The sequence below is a fragment of the Lissotriton helveticus genome, chromosome 3_2, assembly GCF_964261635.1.
Source record: "Lissotriton helveticus chromosome 3_2, aLisHel1.1, whole genome shotgun sequence".
In the NCBI taxonomy this organism is placed as follows: Eukaryota; Metazoa; Chordata; class Amphibia; order Caudata; family Salamandridae; genus Lissotriton; species Lissotriton helveticus.
Window position 1 is genome coordinate 45,726,261 of NC_136062.1, and position 20,444 is coordinate 45,746,704.

General features: G+C 43.6%; 1 protein-coding gene across 3 annotated transcripts in view; it reads left to right on the top strand.

The window, feature by feature from the left end:
• Nucleotides 1-20,444, top strand: part of CEP152 (centrosomal protein 152) — a 1,079,595-nt gene that overhangs the window by 327,739 nt on the left and 731,412 nt on the right. The window lies entirely within an intron of this gene.

Below are 20,444 nucleotides of genomic sequence, written 5' to 3' on the forward strand. Positions count from 1 at the left end.
TATTCTGGAACCGTTTAACTTTAATTTTTCACTTTTAGGGCCTGCAATAGTACAGGCAAAACACTTCTTTTTGAAAGACTGCTTATAAAAAATGTTTTGTCTAGATGGCTTTGGGAAATCCTGCACAACAAATCCTCCTTATTTGAATTCTGCTATTTTGTCACACTGATGCCACCAATGAAATTTAAAAATGAGTAAATGGAAATGCCCAGTAATGAGATCTTACATAATCTCTGACATTATACATTCCTGCTTTCTTCTGCACTCAGTCTGAACTTTTTTGAAGCTTTTTCCTGCTGCTCTTAGCTTTCAGAATAGCATCTGATTAATTTGATTGATTTATTCTTTCAATATTAGTCAGAGAAATCCTTGACTAAAACTCCCTCCTGCAGTTTGCTTATATGTCATTTTCCAACTAACCAAGTCATATAAAGTCTGTTAACTACAGTAAGACTCACCGGCCAGTGTAGTTGAGACCGAGCACATCTCCATTTTATATATCAGCTGCATGAACATAGCTTTATGGCTGATGTCTATTTGGCAAGTTCATTTATGAGGTCAAATAAGGTTCAACCTTGCATACATCCATTGTACATCTACCCAGTCCAAATTACTAACAATCATCTCATTAAACTGTGTCCTTGTACACAATGCAAATCAGTATTAGTTGCACAGTAGGTTAAAATGAGTGGCTTGTAATTTCAGTCGGATGATCAACTGCAGTAAGCATATACTGCACAACTGAATGGAAAAAGAACCTCCAATTTATCAGTAGAGTTAGGGGTAATCACTATAGTTTGGCAGTATTGCTTGAGGAATGTATCCTTGCAAATGCATAGCTGAACTCATGTAATTAACACATCGCTTGGCAGCAATATGCTATTTGCAGACCAGAAGTAGCCAGGGTCTTTTAAAAACTAAATGCTGAAAAAAAATCATCAAATACTGCCGCAAGAACCAGAATAATTAATGCATCATGAGCAAGGATTATCATTTCTGAAATGAGGGTGGCCACAGCATAAAATCTGTGATGCCCACAATCGGCAATGATAAAGACCATGCTGAGGTAAAGCTCTATAGGAGGATGTCTATGCTACCTTAATCAGCTTGATAATTTCTTATTCCTCCCATGGTTCTCTTTCTGTATACGGACAAACCAGACCTTCTTTTGCTTTACATTAAAATAGAGATGCACATTCTTAAAAATGTAGGGCATGCTTCTATCATACAGAGGCATTCTTGTCAAAGAAAGTATCTCAGGTTTCTGATGTATATTAATTGCAGATTCTTTTCCAGGGTATCCTCATCAATAGTAATAAGCACCGAATATTCCTGCCTTCATGCGGGGACCCTGAAGCACATATTATATATATATATATATATATATATATATATATATATATATATATATATATATATATATATATATATATATATATATATATATATATATATATATATATATATATATATATATATATATATATATATATATATGTATACCTATATGTATATATCCAATAACTCTTACTCTCAAGCACGTGCGCTCTCAGGATAAAAGGAACCGGGGCAGAAGACCGTATCAAAGCGATTTAATTACACAACACGTTTCGACTACAGCTGTAATCTTGGTCACATGTGTATATATATATATATATATATATATATAGATTCACTGAAAAAACAATAGGTTTTACACACGTTATAGTTAGGAAGTAGTATTTACAAAACCTATGAAATTCACTGAAAAAACCATAGGTTTGACACCAGTTATAGTTAGCTGGAAATTTTACTGATATAAAACCAATGAAATTCCACGTTATAGTTAGTTGGACTCACTATAACTTGCGCGTGTAATGCACTGCTGATGACGTCACATATTACATCACTCATGACATCACTGATGACACCATCCTTGTGACACAGTGACAGACCTCCTTTCACTGTAATCTAACCCTTGAAACACTTATTCAAAAATAGAAACTAAAATTTTCAAAAAAATGGATACCCATACCAGTTACAACAACCAATTCAATAATTCCACCATCTATATACACATGCACTAATTCACCAACAGTTCTATATAGTCACTCATACATATATTCACTAATCATATGTAGTGATACACCTACACATCCTGTTACACACCGACAGTCATCCAAAAGTTATTCACACACATACTCACACATGCAAATAAACTATTGAACATCCATTTATTTGCATAAACAGCTATACACACACTACCACTTTACTTCCAAGGAAACTTACACATACTTACTCTCTTAAAAAATCACTTATAGAAACACATACTAATTTAAACAGGAACTCTTACAATCCCTCACTCTCACATATACTCACTTATATACATCAATATTCACATATACTAGATTAAAACATATATAGTTACTGATAAAGACACTAATAAGACAGTCATTCACTCACTAACACAGACATATACACACTCATCCACCCATACAGTCCTGCACATATGCTGTCTTCAAAACACATACAGAGACTCAGTCATTCTTGCATCTATGTACTAAGTAATACTCCCACCAAAGCATGCAAACACTCATACTGATACTAAGAAAAACATCTAATAACCTATATACATACACATGTACCTACTCATCAACCCTTGCAGCCACTTATACACAAAGTGAAACACTAATACATATATTTAAATATTTAAGCATTACTCACTAATATATGTATTCACTAAGATATTCAATAATATATACATATATAACACATATTTATTTTTCAGAAAGACACACATTCACTGGATGGTGTCATCAGTGATGTCATGAGTGATGTAATATGTGACGTCATCAGCAGTGCATTACACGCGCAAGTTATAGTGAGTCCAACTAACTATAACGTGGAATTTCATTGGTTTTATATCAGTAAAATTTCCAGCTAACTATAACTGGTGTCATACCTATGGTTTTTTCAGTGAATTTCATAGGTTTTGTAAATACTACTTCCTAACTATAACGTGTGTAAAACCTATGGTTTTTTCAGTGAATTTCATTGGTTTTTAAAATGCTAATTCAGAAATATCTCGTGTATACAACCTATACTTTTGTCAATAAAGTTCTGGCAATATTTTTTTCAGAAACAAGCCGTTTTCTTCACTGTTCAAGTTGCATAGAGACTCCTTGTAAAGCGATACAGAATTAGAAAGTCTGTACCTTGCCTTTTTTTCAACGCATTAAAATTTGCCTGTAAATAAAAATAGCCTTTCTAAACTTTCGTGCACGACCCGGTGTGCGCACTCTCGGCAACAGTTCTCAATAAAATGGATAGCGCATTTCCAGGCTTTCGTGCGCGACCGACTGCGCGCACCCGCCTATATATTTCGTGAAAACTTTGCAATCTGAACTTATTGAATTTCTTCATAGACCCATCAAAGAACTTATAATACGTCAAAGAGACTAAACCTAGGCTTCTTTTTTAATATTATGAAACTTTTCATTAAATGGAGCCGAATGTCTTTTTAAACTTTCGTGTGTGACCGAATGTACACACCTTGGTATTTTAAAAAAATATATAAAAGGTTTTATACTTTAACAATTGTATGCTTGAATCGAGCTCAGAAGATATATTAAATCCGGATATGTTTGGATTTACTCCTTTTCACGTTTTGAAACTTCGCTGAATTAGACCGCTACTTCCAAATGGCGTACGTGACCAGATACTATCACCGCGTACACGTCCTGAGACGCACATGTGAAGTCATGTGACTTGAAAACAACACTTCCAATTGGTACTTAGTAGTTTCTATTCTGCAATTTACACGGAGCACTCCACCCACTTCTCTCACTATCTTTTCTACTCTCAAAAGAGAACAACGTTCAACACCCTTCGGAAGACTTTGCTGAAATGGCTGCCGCCCCGCATTCATCTTCCGAATCTTAAGGAAATGAGCGACTACCTTTAAAAAGAAAAAAGGAATCTTTTATTTGACAATTTTTCACTTATCCTGAAGAACAAAAGAAAGTGAATGCGCCAAAAGTTACCTGCACGATATGCAATTCGGTTCTCTCAAGAGGAAATCCAAGAAAAAAATATTCCTTTTCCATACATACCATGGTGCGGCATGTCAAACAAGTGCACCCTGTGGAATTTGCACAGGCATCGACAAGAGCCCTGGCCACGCTATTACCATCAGAGGTGGCCAGCACATCTTCTGGTGGACGACCTGTATCTCCATCGAATGCTGTGATGGACTTGAGACCATATCTTGCAAAGGTGCACATGAAATGCAACGAGTGTGGAGAAATTCTTCTGTACGGAGACCAGAGCCTCATTCTTACTAAACTAAAAATTGAGAGTCATAAATGCCCCGAGAAAAGATAAATTTCTTCATTTCATTTTGATCCTGTGTCACACATGAAAATGTTGTTGCAAGTTAAAAAAATCAAAAACTGCATGACACTGTTCCTGTCAAGGTAGCATAGCTGGCGGCCTAGGGGTGGAGGACCGTTGTGCAAATACCCCGGGGAGGACTCTGGATATGCTTGGTCCCTGAGATTCTTCGATGTCACTGCCTTCCACAAATGGCATAAGTCCTGGATGTTCGGTGCCATACTTGAGGGTTTGACCTAAAGACACGTCCTGCGGTGCCCTGGTCCAAAATCAAAAACAACATAACACTTGTTTAAAAAAAAAAAAAAAAAAAGTTCTTTTCAGAACTAACTCATTGTACCCAAAACAGCTCCAGGAGCCTATTATAAAGGGGGTTTATCTCCCCTTTTTTGGCTTTCGTTCGTGCGCGACCGTGTGCGCGCACCCGCCTATATATTTCGGGAAAACTTCGCGATTGCAACTTATTAAATTTCTTCATAGACCCATCAAAGAACTTATACTACGTCAAAGACAGTAAACCTAGGCTTCTTTTTTATTATTATGAAAATTTTCACTAAATGGAGCCGAATGTCTTTTTAAACTTTCGTGTGTGACCGAATGTACACACCTTGGTATTTTAAAAAAATATATAAAAGGTTTTACACTTTAACAATTGTATGCTTGATTCGAGCTCAGAAGATATATTAAATCCGGATATGTTTGGATTTACTCCTTTTCACGTTTTGAAACTTCGCTGAATTAGACCGCTACTTCCAAATGGCGTACGTGACCAGATACTATCACCGCGTACACGTCCTGAGACGCGCATGTGAAGTCATGTGACTTCAAAACAACACTTCCAATTGGTTCTTAGTAGTTTCTATTCTGCAATTTACACGAAGCACTCCACCCACTTCTCTCACATCTCTACCCTGTTATCTGCAATTGTGAACATCAAAAGGAGCTGCGCTACGCCCCTGTAAGAGGCCTCACTCCCACTGCTGCAACGGCTTAGCAGTCCTCCAGATGCACAGGAACAGCCCCTCCGATCCATTGAAGTTCTGTGTCGGTCTCAATACCACTTACGAAATGAAAATAAGCACTGAAGAATATTTATGCTGTAGCAGGAGGAGTACTACATGCTTGCAGAATGCATTCTATTACCTATACCTATAAAAAAGTGTAACACCCACGCTACAATCATATAGAATACTTCCTCTAAAGAAGCCTATGAATAACATTCGAACATCAGGTTAACCTTTTTTTACTCTCTCATCATTGTTAAAGATAAGTATTTACAATACTATATTAAACAATGCCATGATTTTTCCTTTTTAATTTTAAAAATCTTGCAATCTTTCACAAACCCAATACTCATGGCTTCTTTTTCGTGACAAAAATCTTGCAATATTACATACCTACATAGAAAAACAGAAAAAACATAACACTACAAAGGCCAAACAGTCTACTAAACGCGGATTTGTAACCTATGGGGCAGATTTATGTTAACTACTTCATACCCAGATATGCACCAGTTAATGTGCACCACAGTATGGTAGTGCTCCGTTACCCATGGTGTGCCACATTTGAAATGTGGCGCACCATGGTACAAAAACACCATACATGCGTAACACATCTGTGCTCAAAAACTAATACATTGCTAGAGTTGCATCGCAACTGTGATGCAGCTCCAGCAAGGCTCACCAATGCACTATATTCACAATGCTGCGTCAATACCTACGCCTGCTTCAAGCACATGCACAGTTTTGAAACCGCATGGGCCTGAAAGTCACTGAGTGAAATATCATACATTACAGTCAGCCACTTTCAAGACGCATTCCTTTAGAGGAACACTTACCGGTTATTAGAGGTAGATCGTCCGACTCCACCGGAGGAGACCCCTAATAAAAAAGACATAAACTTTAACTTAAAAATCGTTAGAAAAAACAAAAGGAATCGAGCAAAATCAGTAGGCCACTGATAGGATCTCTTTTTCACCTCGCTAAAATAGAAACATTAGGAACAACCCCTCATGAGAAATACGAAACTAGTGAGAGAAACCGAGCTCGACGCCATGATGGCTGCAAGATAGCTCGGCTCCGCCGCCCACCCCGCCCAAAATAACAACAAACCCTATACAAATATTATAAATAAATACAACACACCAGCAAAGTAACAGGGTAAAACGTTTTATTAAATAACTATTTACATGGCAGCCTGCTGCAACATGAAAACAACACTTCCAATTGGTTCTTACTAGTTTCTATTCTGGAATTTACACGCAGCACTCCACCCACTTCTCTCACTATCTTTTCTACTCTCAAGAGAGAACAACGTCCTACATTTTTCGGAAGACTTTGGTGAAATGGCTACCGTATCTCATTCATCTTCCGAATCTGAACAAAATGATCGACTACCTTTAAGAAGAAAAAAAGAATCTTTCATCTGGCAATTTTTCACTTATCCTGAACATCGAAAGAAAGTAAATGCACCAAAAGTAACCTGCACGATATGTGACTCATTTCTCTCAAGAGGAAATCCAACAAAAAAATATTCCTTTTCCATACATACCATGGTGCGGCATGTCAAACAAGTGCACCCTGTGCAATTTGCAGAGGCATCGACAAAAGCCCTGGCCACGCTATTACCATTAGAGGTGGCCAGCACATTTTTTGATTGATGACCTGTATCTCCATCGAGTGCAGAGATGGACTTGAGATATTTAACTATATATGGTCTATAACCTATGGTTTTTTCAGTGAATTTGCTCCGCCGCCCACCCCGCCCAAAATAACGAGAAACCCTATGCAAATATTATAAATATATACAACACACCAACAAAGTAACAGGGTAAAACGTTTAATTAAATAACTATTTACATGGCAGCCTGCTGCAACATCGATCCAAATGCATGTTTTTTTCAGTGAAATTCCTCCGCCGCCCACCCCGCCCAAAATAACGAGAAACCCTATGCAAATATTATAAATATATACAACACACCAACAAAGTAACAGGGTAAAACGTTTAATTAAATAACTATTTACATGGCAGCCTGCTGCAACATCTCCGCCAGGAGACGGCGTGGGGTGCACTGGAAGGGAGAGGCGGCGCGAACGAGCCTCCCCCACCTCCCCAGGTGGAGGTTTCTCAGCTACACCCCAGCGCTTCACTGATCTCCTTGTCCTCAGTCAAGCATCAATAGTAAGATTTTCATAGGTGAGTGTAGGTTCATAGTTTGCCATCCACAGACTAAAAGCCTGGAGTGGCAGTGAAAAAACCATAACTAGGTAAGAAGGAACGCAGAGGCTGTAGGAAGGACTCTGCATATGCTTGGTCCCTGAGATGCTTCGATGTCACAGCCTTCCACAAATGTCATAAGTCCTGGATGTTGGGTGCCATAGTTGAGGGTTTGACCTAAAGACACGTCCTGCGGTGCCCTGGTCCAACCATCACATATACCTGCGCCAGGAGACGGCGTGGGGTGCACTGGAAGGGAGAGCCTCCCCCACCTCCCCAGGTGGAGGTTTCTCAGCTACACCCCTAAAGACACGTCCTGCGGTGCCCTGGTCCAACCATCACATATACCTGCGCCAGGAGACGGCGTGGGGTGCACTGGAAGGGAGAGGCGGCGCGAACGAGCCTCCCCCACCTCCCCAGGTGGAGGTTTCTCAGCTGCACCCCAGCACTTCACTTGACATAGGCGGCCGGCTCCCGGGGTCCGGCGGAACTTTTAGCCTTTTGGTGACTCTTCCATTCTGGACCTTGTCCCACAATCCGTTTGACCTGAAGACACGTCCTGCGGTGCCCTGGTCCAACCATCACATATACCTGCGCCAGGAGACGGCGTGGGGTGCACTGGAAGGGAGAGGCGGCGCGAACGAGCCTCCCCCACCTCCCCAGGTGGAGGTTTCTCAGCTACACCCCAGCGCTTCACTCGACAAGCTGAGTTGCGCCCGCTCCTGCGGCACAGTGCCTCGCTCGGCCAGCTGAATTACGCCTGCTCTTGCTATACAGCGTCTCACCCGCCATCCGGCTGAATTACACCCACTCTTGCGGTACAGCGACAGGCGGCTGCCACGGAGCTCAGGAAATGGCGGTCGGCTCCACAGACTTGGGCCTGGCCTGCAAGGATGGCTCTGGACAACCCTGGAACTCGGACGCTTGACTGCTACGGCATGGGCCCCATTCCCAAAAGCGTCCCATCAGCCTTGAAGATTCTACAAGAGTCACAGGGGCCCCCGACTCCCGCAGAGTTCCGGTGGGGAGCTTCTGCCATGATTGCTCGCAGAATGGCCACGACGTAGCCACGGGGTGCTCTCATGCTGACGCCAGCTTCACTCTGAAACTTCCAGAAACACTGTAGACTACCAATTCAATCAGTTCCGGTGGAGCCCCAACGACGTATCGCGTTGTTGCATAATGCGTCATATGACACGCTGCGTTAGCGCACCCGGAAGTGCTCCGGTGCGCGAGGCGCGAAGCGCAGCTTCCCGGAAGCAATCCGGGGCGCGGCGCGGAGCGCGTAACGTAAGCATAACAGGTCATGTGACTTGTTAATAAAACTTTTCATTGGTTTAGAAATATTTTTTGTCCCAAATGATGAAAACCCCTCCTTGTTTCCTCTTGGCTCCTGCCCCCTCCCCAAGTCTTGCTCGGCCAGCTGAGTTTCGCCCACTCGTGCAGCCTACGACATGGATACGCCGGGGCGTTATGGATCAGTATGAGCAAATATACACTTGGGGATTCACAAGCAACAACAAGCCTTTGTATTTGGGGCTCTAAATCAACAACAGTGAGAGAACAGAACCGAACTAAGCACTCCGGGGCTACGTTTAAACGTAACATCATCTCCCCAGAGGTACATCACCTTACACACACATGCACTCTGATCTCTTTGGCCTCAGTCAAGCATCAATAGTATGATTTTCATAGGTGAGTCTAGGTTCATGGATTTCCATCCACAGACTAAAAGCCTGCAGTGAGAGTGAAAAAACCATAACTAAGTAAGAAGGAAGACAGAAACAGAATCTTCCTCTGCAACATCCGGCTCTGCATCGCTACTTACTTATAAATGCAGAAAAAACTCAATTAACACAAGGGCTCTTTTCAGAGCCACCTTATATCAAAGCACTCAAACTTCTGATCTATCTCCATTTTCACACTCTTCTAAATAAGTGTGCGCGCCCGAGTGCGCGCACCCCGCAACTTTAAAAAAAAAATATATATATATTTTCGCCTTACTGCACACCCTGAGAAAACCTACGCAGCAAAACAATCTCTACCTTCTCCCCTTTCCATGTTCCAACGCTTCCAAATGAACAATATATTTACTCGCAGTGACAAAATGGCGGTCAACACTTCCTGATTTCCTTTGAATCGAACGTTTACACACGTCACGCAGCAAAAAAAAAATTCCGCTCGCGCGCAGCCGCTTGAGTGCGCGCACCCGTGCTCGCTTACAGATATATAATTGACTTTAACTTTAATTTTCTCAGCAACTACTGAACGGATTTACACCATTCCAAAAAAAGCGTAATCTGCGAGCCGGACTCTACAGTTTTGCCAAATTTCTTATAAACCCATTCAGCCGTTCGACCTGTAGCCGTGTCTAAACGTCCTATGGAAAATAACATGGAGAAACACGTTTTGGGACCCCCCTTTTATCTCAGCCCCCGCTTCACCAATCCCCCCCAAACTTTCCGGGAAGGAGCGCAGCGGACCGAGCCATCTTCTTTGAGAAATTCGCAAAGATTCATCCACCAGGGCCAAAGTTAATCCAAATAGAATGTTGAGGATTTCCTATGGAAACTAGGTCCTAACTATAACTACCTACTGGCGACCGCCAGTAGGTAATATATATAGATATATATATATATCTATATATCTATATATATAGATATATATATATATCTGTATTATATATTTGCATATATCTATGCAGCCTATATTAAGGGCTAAAATGCCCAATTTCATTGAGATTTCCTTTTTAAAAAAATTAAACAGATTTTATTAACCCTTTACTTATGTCAACAAATAGGCCACAGTATGGATATATTCAAGACCTAGCTGACATTTCAGTACATTCCGATCGTCATGCCTTGTATCCCTCCCTCATTTCCTATTTAACAGTTTCTCCATTGTGTCCTTGTTCAGTTGTCATATGGCCAATCTCTGTGCATGCACTCTTTCAGCATTATCAGCTACTGGCATGTGACAGCTTATGTGTTGTAAACTGCTTTTGCCTGCTTCATGCCAAACGGCAACCCCCCAGAGCCCCCATTCCCTCCTCTTCACCCGCTAGGCGTGTCTTAAATGGTGTGCCCCAGTGCCCCTCTTGGGTAGCCTCACCTGGACAGGGGTGTGAAATTTAATAAAATATCTACTTGTCCATGGGGCAGGTTGCTTCATAAATATACTTGTCCTGAAACAAAATCCACTTGTCCCTTTGGTGCCATTTAGTGCGGCGATACATTATGGTAGCTGTCTCATTATATAAGTGCTCTGACACAGCCTCTCTGATTATGCAAGGGCTCAGACCATAGTATTGTTTGAATACTTGCAATCTCCTTATGTTGCCACGTTTCCGCACATCTACATACTGGGCTGGACGTAGTGGTAAGCAATAGTTCCAGGGTTAGAATGCCCTTTTGAGTCTGTGCAAACCTACTAACTTGCATGTTTTAAGGGGTTTCAACATGTATGTGTTGAGCAGTGTTAGGCTGAGGGATGAGCCCTGGGGCCTCAGATGATCTTGGTGGCTTTGGAAAGGGGGGAGGCGGACGCTCTGGGTTCTGCCGGAGAGGAAGGAGGTTGTCCAGTCCAGAGCCTTGTCTTGGATCCCAGCGTCATGGAGGCGTGTGCGTAGGGTGCGGTGGGAGGCAGATAATCTTGTACAGATTATCTGCGTCTTGCCCTTGTTCAGACGGTAACCTGACCTGCTCCCAAATGTCTCCGCCATACTCTCGATTTATTCTATTGCTGTTGCTGGATTTGATGTTACCACGGCGATATCGTACCTTTGTCGCATAACCATTTGTTTTGAACGGTTCAATCACAGAGTTTTGTATTATCTGGTTAATGAACGGATCTAGATACATGGCGAAGAGAGTTGCGGAGTACGGGCATCCCTGCCTAGTGCCTCTTGCCACCACTATTGGGTCTGATGTATTCCCCATCACCTGTAACCTGGCATACGGTTTATGGTACATCACCTGAATAGCTGTAATCATTTTAGGGCCAAACCCTCTCTCCAGTAAGGCTCCCCACAAATACTGCCATGAAACCATATCAAAAGCCTTCTCGCCATCCAAGAGGATCACAGCCAGTCCTAGCCTGGCCCAGGATATATCCAACAGAGAGATTACCCGTCATATATGGTCTGTGGTTCCACTGCCGGGTATGAAGCCATGTTGCCATGACAAGACCAATCTGGCTATAACCCTCTAAAGCCGAGTCGCTAAAATTTTGGAATACACCTTCGCATCCGAATTTATCAATGAAATGGGGCGATATGAGCCAGGCAGTGTCAATGGTTTCCCCTTTTTATGAAATATTATTATGTCCATTTCCTGCCAAGATTTGGGAGGGATTCCACGATATTGGACATATAAAAAAAGATCATGAAGTAATACAGCCAAATCGGCTTGGAGTGCTTTGTATATCCCCACTGGGATTTTATCTGAGCCTGCTGCTTTCCCAGAGGGTATGGAGTTTAAGGCTGACAGTTTCTTCCAGTGTAAACTCCTCTTCCAACTCTGAGCATATGCCAGGATCTAGTCTGCTTAGCTGTGGATACTCCCCTACAGTAGCTGGTTGAATATCACTGAGATCCAATTGGTATAATCTGTTATAGAACTGTTAAAAAAAACATAATCTTGACAGAAGTAGTTTCCATCTTCCCCTCGGAATTTTAAATTGCCGTTATATTATTGCGAGAGACCTTTTATCTAATCCTAAGGGCCAAGAGTCTACTCGTCGTTTCCCCATATTCATATAGCTCTCTGCGATGTATTTGATATGCCTGAGCAACTTGAGTCTGAAAAAAACTATGTAGCTCTGTTTTAACAATGATTATCTGGTTCTTGACCACAGTTGATCTGGCTGGTTCCCCCTGACATAGCAATTTGGTATGTTCTGTCTCTAGCTGTGCCAGCTGGGTCATGAGGGAGGTAATCTGATTCCTCCGTAGCTTCCACTGCTTGCCTACATAGCTTATTATTTTCCCTCTTAAACACCATTTATACGTATCCCACACAATCGTACGGGAGGCGCTATATCGATTAATTTAAAAAAATTCTCTGGACCAATGTTTAATATATTTTTATAAAATCCTCCTCTACTAACAATTTCCTATCAAAGGGCCAGGAGCGGAGTTCCCTTTCCAAGCCCTGACTTGTTATTTCCAGCAAAAGTGGGTTGTGATCTGAAAAGATTTGCGGCAGCTTAGTTATCTCAACTTCTCCCAGGATACTAGCTGAAGACAGAAAGTAGTCTAAGCAAACATATTTTTGATGGGGGCATGAGAAGTATGTATAGCCCGGATCTACGTTGTTCTTAGCTGCCCACACATCCACCAGACCATGACTGGATTTAAGACTATTTATGGCCCGGTTGACCTGGGCTTTTCTCCCCTTATACTTCAGCCCAGCATCATTTGAAATCCCGAGGTGGATATTAAAATCTCCACATAAGATTAGTGGGGTTGGCCATGCAGCAAGCTCCAGTTCTAATTCTTCCCAGATCTCGATATCGTCCTGATTTGAAGCATAAAATACACCAACAGTCAGCCCCGTATTTAAAGTAGCAATAGCCCATCGGCCTCATTTATCCGCCAGAGTGCGTTTACTAATACCCGCTTGTCGTTTAATAAATATCGCCACTCCCCGAATGATGGAGTCTGTGTGGAGATCATACCCAATTATCTGGAGGACACCCCTATTGTTCCATGGGAGATGGGTCTCCTGTAGACAAATAATTTCGGGGTTAATGAAACGCAGAATCTCAAATATCTTAGCTCATTCAAGCCTTCCGCATTAACTGAACACGTAATTTATCCATATCCTATTCCCAAAATGAACCAACTATTTTGTCCACTACTCCATTTTTTATCTACTGTTTCCTTTTCTTTATTTCTGAATCTCCTCAATTCGATGCACCTAAGCTGCCATATCTTCCCCTTGCTCTCCAGCCTGACCCACCCCTCCTTCCCCCCCACCCACCCTGAACCCCCTCCCTCCACTCCCACCCTTCACCCCCCCCCCCCCATGAAAGCTACTAGACTAATGGTCTAGTAATGATGATGCGGCTCTCAGCATGATCCGTGAGATCCCTTCTCCTTTTTTTTTGTCAACAATTCAATAGCATCAATACATCCCCACCTCCTACATCCAATATATCTTAAACCACACCCCTATATCTTAAAACACCCACCATCCTGCTTACCACCACCCACTACTATTCAAGTGCCAACATGTCTACAAACCATACACAAGGACAAAAAAATGAGAAAAAAAGCAGTCTCAAATTTACTTTCATGATACCTATGCAGGCCCAGCCTCCCTAGCTTTTCCTATTTAGTTCATCCAGAAAATCTTTTGCTTTAATTTCTGATATGGAATAGTGGACACTATCCCCAATTACAACTTTTAATTTTGCTGGGTTCAAGAGGTAGGCCAGGGTTAGAATCACCCCTGGATCCCGCACCAATCAGATTCCTCAAAACCGTAGCCTCGGTCATCGTTCCCACGATCACAGAGCTTATTAACAGCTCGCTTGCCCAAGGATTCGTCCCCGATAGCTGGAAGAGCGCAGTGGTGAAAGCACTCCTAAAAAAACCACACCTAGACCCAGCAGACATGGCAAACTATCGGCCAATCTCACTCCTCCCTGGTATTGGCAAGGTAGCCGAGAAATTGGTCAACGGACAATTGTCTCAGTTTCTCGAGGTTAATAACATCTTACGCCAATCCCAAACTGGGTTTCGCCCGGGCCATGGCACTGATACCGCCCTTCTGGCCGTCATCGAGGATGCAAGGTGCATTCTGGATTCAGGAGGGTCAGTGGCAGTGATCCTCCTGGACCTGAGTGCAGCCTTCGACACAGTCAACCATCGTGTCCTCCTCCAACGGCTGGCAGCAGCAGGACTCACCGGGATGGCGCTCAGGTGGATAGAGTCCTTCCTTGCCGGGCGCACGTTCCAGGTATGGGACAGCAATCACCACTCCTCCATCCTCCCCCTCACGAGCGGGGTCCCCCAGGGATCTTCCCTAAGCTCCACGCTTTTTAATGCCTATATGGCCCCCCTTGAAGACGTGGTGACACCCTTTGGCATCAAAATAGTGAGCTACGCGGATGACACACAGCTGGTCGTCTCTCTATCCCAACTAGACGACCACCCAGACAATTTGGCTATCTGCCTTACGGAAATCCATCGATGGATGTGTGAATCATCACTCAAATTAAACGGGTCCAAGACCGAAGTGATGCTCATGGGGAAGCAATGGGTGACCATCCCCCCAGCAGCCTGGCCAGACGTACTCGGGGAAATTCCTACCCCGAAAAAAGAAATTAAAACCCTAGGAGTCTGGCTAGAACCCGAGCTCTCAATGAAAACACAAGCGGCCAAAACTGCAGGAACCTGCTTCGGGCTTATGCGTACCACCCGCAAGATTCTCCCCCTACTCCCTCCCGCCTCCAGGAAACTTTTGGTCCAAGGGCTAATACTGTCACGGTTGGACTACAGTAACATGGTTTACCTGGGAGCCCCAGAGGCCACCCTGACTAAAATGCAGCGAACACAGAACGCGGCAGCCCGACTACTCATGAACCTGCCCTCCAGAGTGTCGGCTAAACCCGCCATCAAAGCCCTCCACTGGCTCCCGGTTCGCCAAAGGGTAGAATTTAAAGCCATGTGCACGGCCTTCAAACTGATTAATGGAGCTGGCCCTCCGATTCTCAGCAACCTGGTAACCCCGTATATAGCTCCCAGATCCCTGCGGTCCGAGAATGAACACCTTGCTAACATCCCCAAATTTAAAAAGACTCGCACCGGAGGCCGACGCTTCTCTGTGAAAGCTTCCACAGGATGGAATTCACTCCCCCGTACCCTCAGACTGGAACCCAGCTATCTTACTTTCAGAAAAAAACTGAAAACACTTCTATTCCCAAAATAACTCCCCCCTCTCTTCCTCTTCTTCTCCCCTGCCCATCTGGATATCAATATCATTACAGCGCGGGGATGCCCTCGGGTCACCAGGCGCTCTACAAGACGTTAAAATAAAATAAAATAAATAAATAAAATAAATTTTGAGCCTGTGCAAACCTACCAGCATGTTTTAAGGGTTTTCAACAACTCTTCTCTAATCTTTTCTCATACTGAGAAATGTTGGAAATTTATTCCAGATAATGGCAGACGTAAACCAACTTCCAGAGTTGGGAAAAAAATGGTTGGAGTGAAAGTGAACCTGCAAACACTCCGATTTTCGCATGAGCAAATCTACACATGCGTATTTGCTCATGCTAAAATGCAGTTCACAAATATTTTCTAAGAGTACTATTTCTTCTCCTATTTCTCAAACTTTTTGGCAATACACGAAAGACGTATTGCTGCACTTAATGCAAGGACATATTCCACGAGTGCACTTTTGAGACCTTCATTATTAATTGGACCCCTAATTTGGTCTTGCGTTGACCGTGACCTTTTGCGTTGATTAAACTTCTGTCTCTCTTTGTGTTTGTCGGCTGGCTTCACTGTGAGTGACAGCTTTCTGCTATTTCACAAGGAGCATATTGGCACACAAAGTAGTTTTGTTCAGTGCCAGTAACTACTGTGGCAGTGTGTGCTTTTTGAGACCAAGAAAACAATTTTGATTTTTCAATGTATGTTATAATGGTGAAGGCCTGGCAACCCCCACACCAATAATGTTTTACAAAAACCATGCCAAAACAAGTCACACATTGACAAAACTAAAAAGCTGACCATCAATTTCAGACCTACTGGCTTTGCCAATGCTTGTTTATTTTTGTTTCCCATAATCTTATAAAAACTATTTACACTGATTATCCGTTATGGATATTTTTGTGAAATACTAGTATGCATCAACACATGTTACTAAATGATGTTGCAAAGAAATGGTACCTGAAATTTTACAGTAGTTTAGTAAATTGTTTTTTTCCTGCTTTCATTTTTTTATGAACATTTTATTTCAAAAGCAAAGAATCCTCAATTTTTCTTTCAAGCTTCTTCAAATATTTGCATCAAACCAGAGAGCATTCAGGGAGCATCATACAAAGCCTCATATTGCTAAACTTTGAAAACGTTTGCACACATTTTTATACTGGAACCACTGTCAGTACTGCAGTCAGAGCTTACATTTACTTAGAGCGCTCACCCTAATAATAAAGGCTGTCAATTAATGAGCCATAAAACAAGTTTGAACAGCATTAACACATGGACAAAAATATTACCTTAACAGCAGACCGTGCCCTTCTCTGATCCATAATGTGGTACTGCAAACTGGCAGCCAAAGGGATTGTGCTGCAGGGGATTGGGCCTACTTGTCCCAAAGACAAAATACACATGAAAACTTGTTGCCCTTGACCCCAAACAATATGTCCTGGGCATCTGGCTATAGGAATTCCACACCCCTGCTTGGAGCCTCTACCCTGAGGTCCTATTCTCTACTCTCCTTCCGGACTCCTGATATCTGGATAGCCATCCCAGATCCTCTGTCTCTATTTTGCCACCACTAGGCAGTTATAACAGGTTGCTTCAGGGTTCAGCCTCCTGTGAGATCTCCTGCCACACTTCTTCTATTGGAGCTTCTGACTGCTTAAGGTGTGATACCAATGCTTCCCACGTCCTGGCTGCCTCTAACAATTTCTCAATTCCATTCCGTCTGGCCTCCCTCCTTCTTACCGCCCTTGTGTAGCTTGCCCAAAGCACAAACTCCCTCTTCCACCTACCCATGTGGGGACCTCCACATGCCTTCCAGTGGCTGGTGATGTCCCTTTTGGTAATATAAGACCCAGGTCCTGAAATGTACTTGTTAACTTATTCTTAGAGGTGTGGGGGAATCTGTGCAGCAGCCAGTATCCCGGAGCTCTGATCACTTCTTTCTCCGTTACATCCGAAAGGATTGCAGTCACCTCCCTCCAGAAACTCCCTATCTCCGGACAGCTCCAGAACATGTGAAGAAACTCTGCCCCTTCTTCCCCACAGTGGGGACAAGCCGCTGTTCTTATGTTAAAGTGCCTGTTAATATGCCCTGGGGTGAGGTATGCACTATGAAGTACATAGAAGTTCACTCAATGGAATCTAGTGTTCTTACTGACACATTCTATCAATTACCCCCATGCTTTCTCATCTATGGGTTCCCCCAGGTCTTCTTCCCATCGCTGTTGTAACTCATTCAGGGCAGGGAGCTTCACCACACTGAGCCTCCTGTATAGGCAAGTGGCTGCTTTAAATGTCCCTGCTGCCGATACCACATACTGGCACCCCTCAGATAGAGACGGTTCAGATAATGCACTCCCCCATTGTTTACGTTAAGGCGGTATTCAATATAAAGTCTCCCCTCCGTACCTCGCATCTCTCTCTAAGTGTATCAAAGGGCAGCAGGGTTCCTTCCTCATACAGAATCTCAACTGTAGTTACCCCTGCTGTCATCCAAGTCTCCAGCCCTCGCCGGTCCACTCTATGGGCAGTGCCATGCATACAACTAATGGAATATCCGGAGCATACGGGCGCTTTGTTTAGGACCTCTGTAGGCTTCTAACCCAACATTTGCGAGCCACTGGTAATTCTGTAGTAATTTCCCTTCTCCAGTATTAGGGTGTCTTTCATAGATTCACATGCCTGAATCACTCCCCGTCGTCGGAGTGGGAGTCCCACGGTACATAAAAAAGCAATAAAATGCCATAATAACATAGAAAAACCTTGGTAATAACCAACCAGGAAGTAAAGTAGCCCAAGCTACAGGAGAAAAAAACCTCCACACTCATGACTATCCTAGTCATTTTGGATAGCCCAAACTGCAGCCAATCTGGCGTTGGCACCCACCAGAAGGTTCTCCTCAGAGGCTCAGGCTCTCAGATTTTATACAGTACGTTGTGTGAAGGGAGTCTCCCTGAGCTCTGCTCAGTACTTCTCTATTTTCCTTCTGGAATTTAGTTTTGAGGATGTCTACATCTAAGAAATCTTTGTTCAGACCTTGTGACTCTTGTGGTAAGCTCCGGCTTTTTAAGGAAGATCCCCACAAGAAGTGCATTTATTGCCTATACCCTGAACACCAGGTGAAGGACTGCAAGATTTGTAGGACCTTCCCTCAGAAGACCCTCAGGGACAGAGAAGGTCGCCTGCTATTGTGGCTTCAAGTATTGCCTCTGGATCTACAACACCTTCTAGCTAAAGAGCTGCTGAAGAGGTGTTATCTTCTCCTGAGGCTAAGATTGTAAAGAGGCAACAATTTTCTAAGGGGTCTGAGAGGCCTTCCACGTCTAAGGCTACTCCCCCTGCTAAGGCCAAACTAGGGCCATTCACGCCCCCGAGAAGAACAGCCAAAAAGTTACCTCAAAAGATGACTTCTGAGAAGACTTTGCCTCAGAAACAGCCTCCATCGTCGACGATGCCGTTGTCGACTCCGTCGTCGACGAAGATCCCCGTCGACGCAACGTCTACGTTAACTTTTACTTCTCCTAAACCTGAAATGTTAATGTCGACGGCGTCTTCACCGTCGACGATGGTCTATGTTGCTGTTAGACCTATCTCGCCGACGAAGGAATCTTCGTCTGCCATAGTCAGCGCCTCGTCGACGGCCAAGCTGAAGAAGATCCCGTTGACTATAGCTTCGTCGACGCCACCGTCGACGACTGTTTCATCACCGTCGTCAAAGATCCCGTCATCGACGAGCTCGTCGACGAATCCAACCCTGTCGTCGACGAAGACACCGTCGTTGACGAAGACACCGTCGTCGACGTAGATAACTCAATCGCCGACGATGACCTCTTTATCATCTGGAGCCAAACCTCCGTCGTCGATCCCGTCGATGGGAACTCTGTCGACACCGCAACTGTCTACATGTACCACCATGCAGGTTTGGTCACCGTCTACAGCTTTTGCGTCCACGCCAAAGCCATCTTTGCTCCTCAGACGCGGTTCTGGTCTAGAACCTTTGTCTCCTCTACGCCTATCACCTCAAAAAGTACCCCTTCAAGTCCCTGACAAGTTACTAGACTAGAATACCAGGAGGACGACCAAGACGGCCATCATTCGCCTGAGCTTGTGTCATCTCCTGTCACAACTGTTCCCTCAGCTCAGATGCCAGTAGCATTGCTAACAAATCTTCAGCACATGCTCAATAATTATTACAGGCGTCTTCCACCGTGGGAGTCAGCGGACTGTGTGCCTCCTACACCTGTGGTGCAAACGCCAGTTTTGGATTCTAGACCTCTGAAGTCTCCTCCACCTGTAGTATCTGATCAGCCTGAAGAACCACATTCTTCAGAGGAAGAAGAGAGAGAAGATGGGGAAGTTGATGAAGGTTCCTTAATGTCAGAGTGGGACGAGTATCAAGTGCAGACACCCTCTCCCTCGCCTCCGGCTACTGCTGATTCACCTCCGGTGGACGTAGGAGGATTTCATCTTCTTATGGAGAGAGCTACAAAACGCTTTCATATCCACATGGAAGTTACACAACAAGAATGCATCCTTTACGATTTCAAGGATCAGCCAAGGAGACAAGTTAAATCAATACCTATTATCGAGTTCATTTGGAAAGAAGGGATGAAGGTCATGTCTACTCCTGCATCTATTCCTCCAGTTCTGCCAAGGATAGATAAGAAATATAAGGCTCCTGATAAGTCTCCAGCTTGCCTTATAGGACATCCAAAGTTAGATTCGGTAATCATACAAGCTGCACAGAAGCGGTCAAGAAACCCTTCCTCTCCGATCGCTGCCCCACCGGATAGAGACGGCAGGCGTCTGGATGCACTCGCTAAGCGTGTATCAATAATGGCAGCAACCACAGTCCGGGCTGCTAACTCATTGGCCATACTGGGCAGGTATGACCGGCAAATATGGTCTGACATCTCGCCAT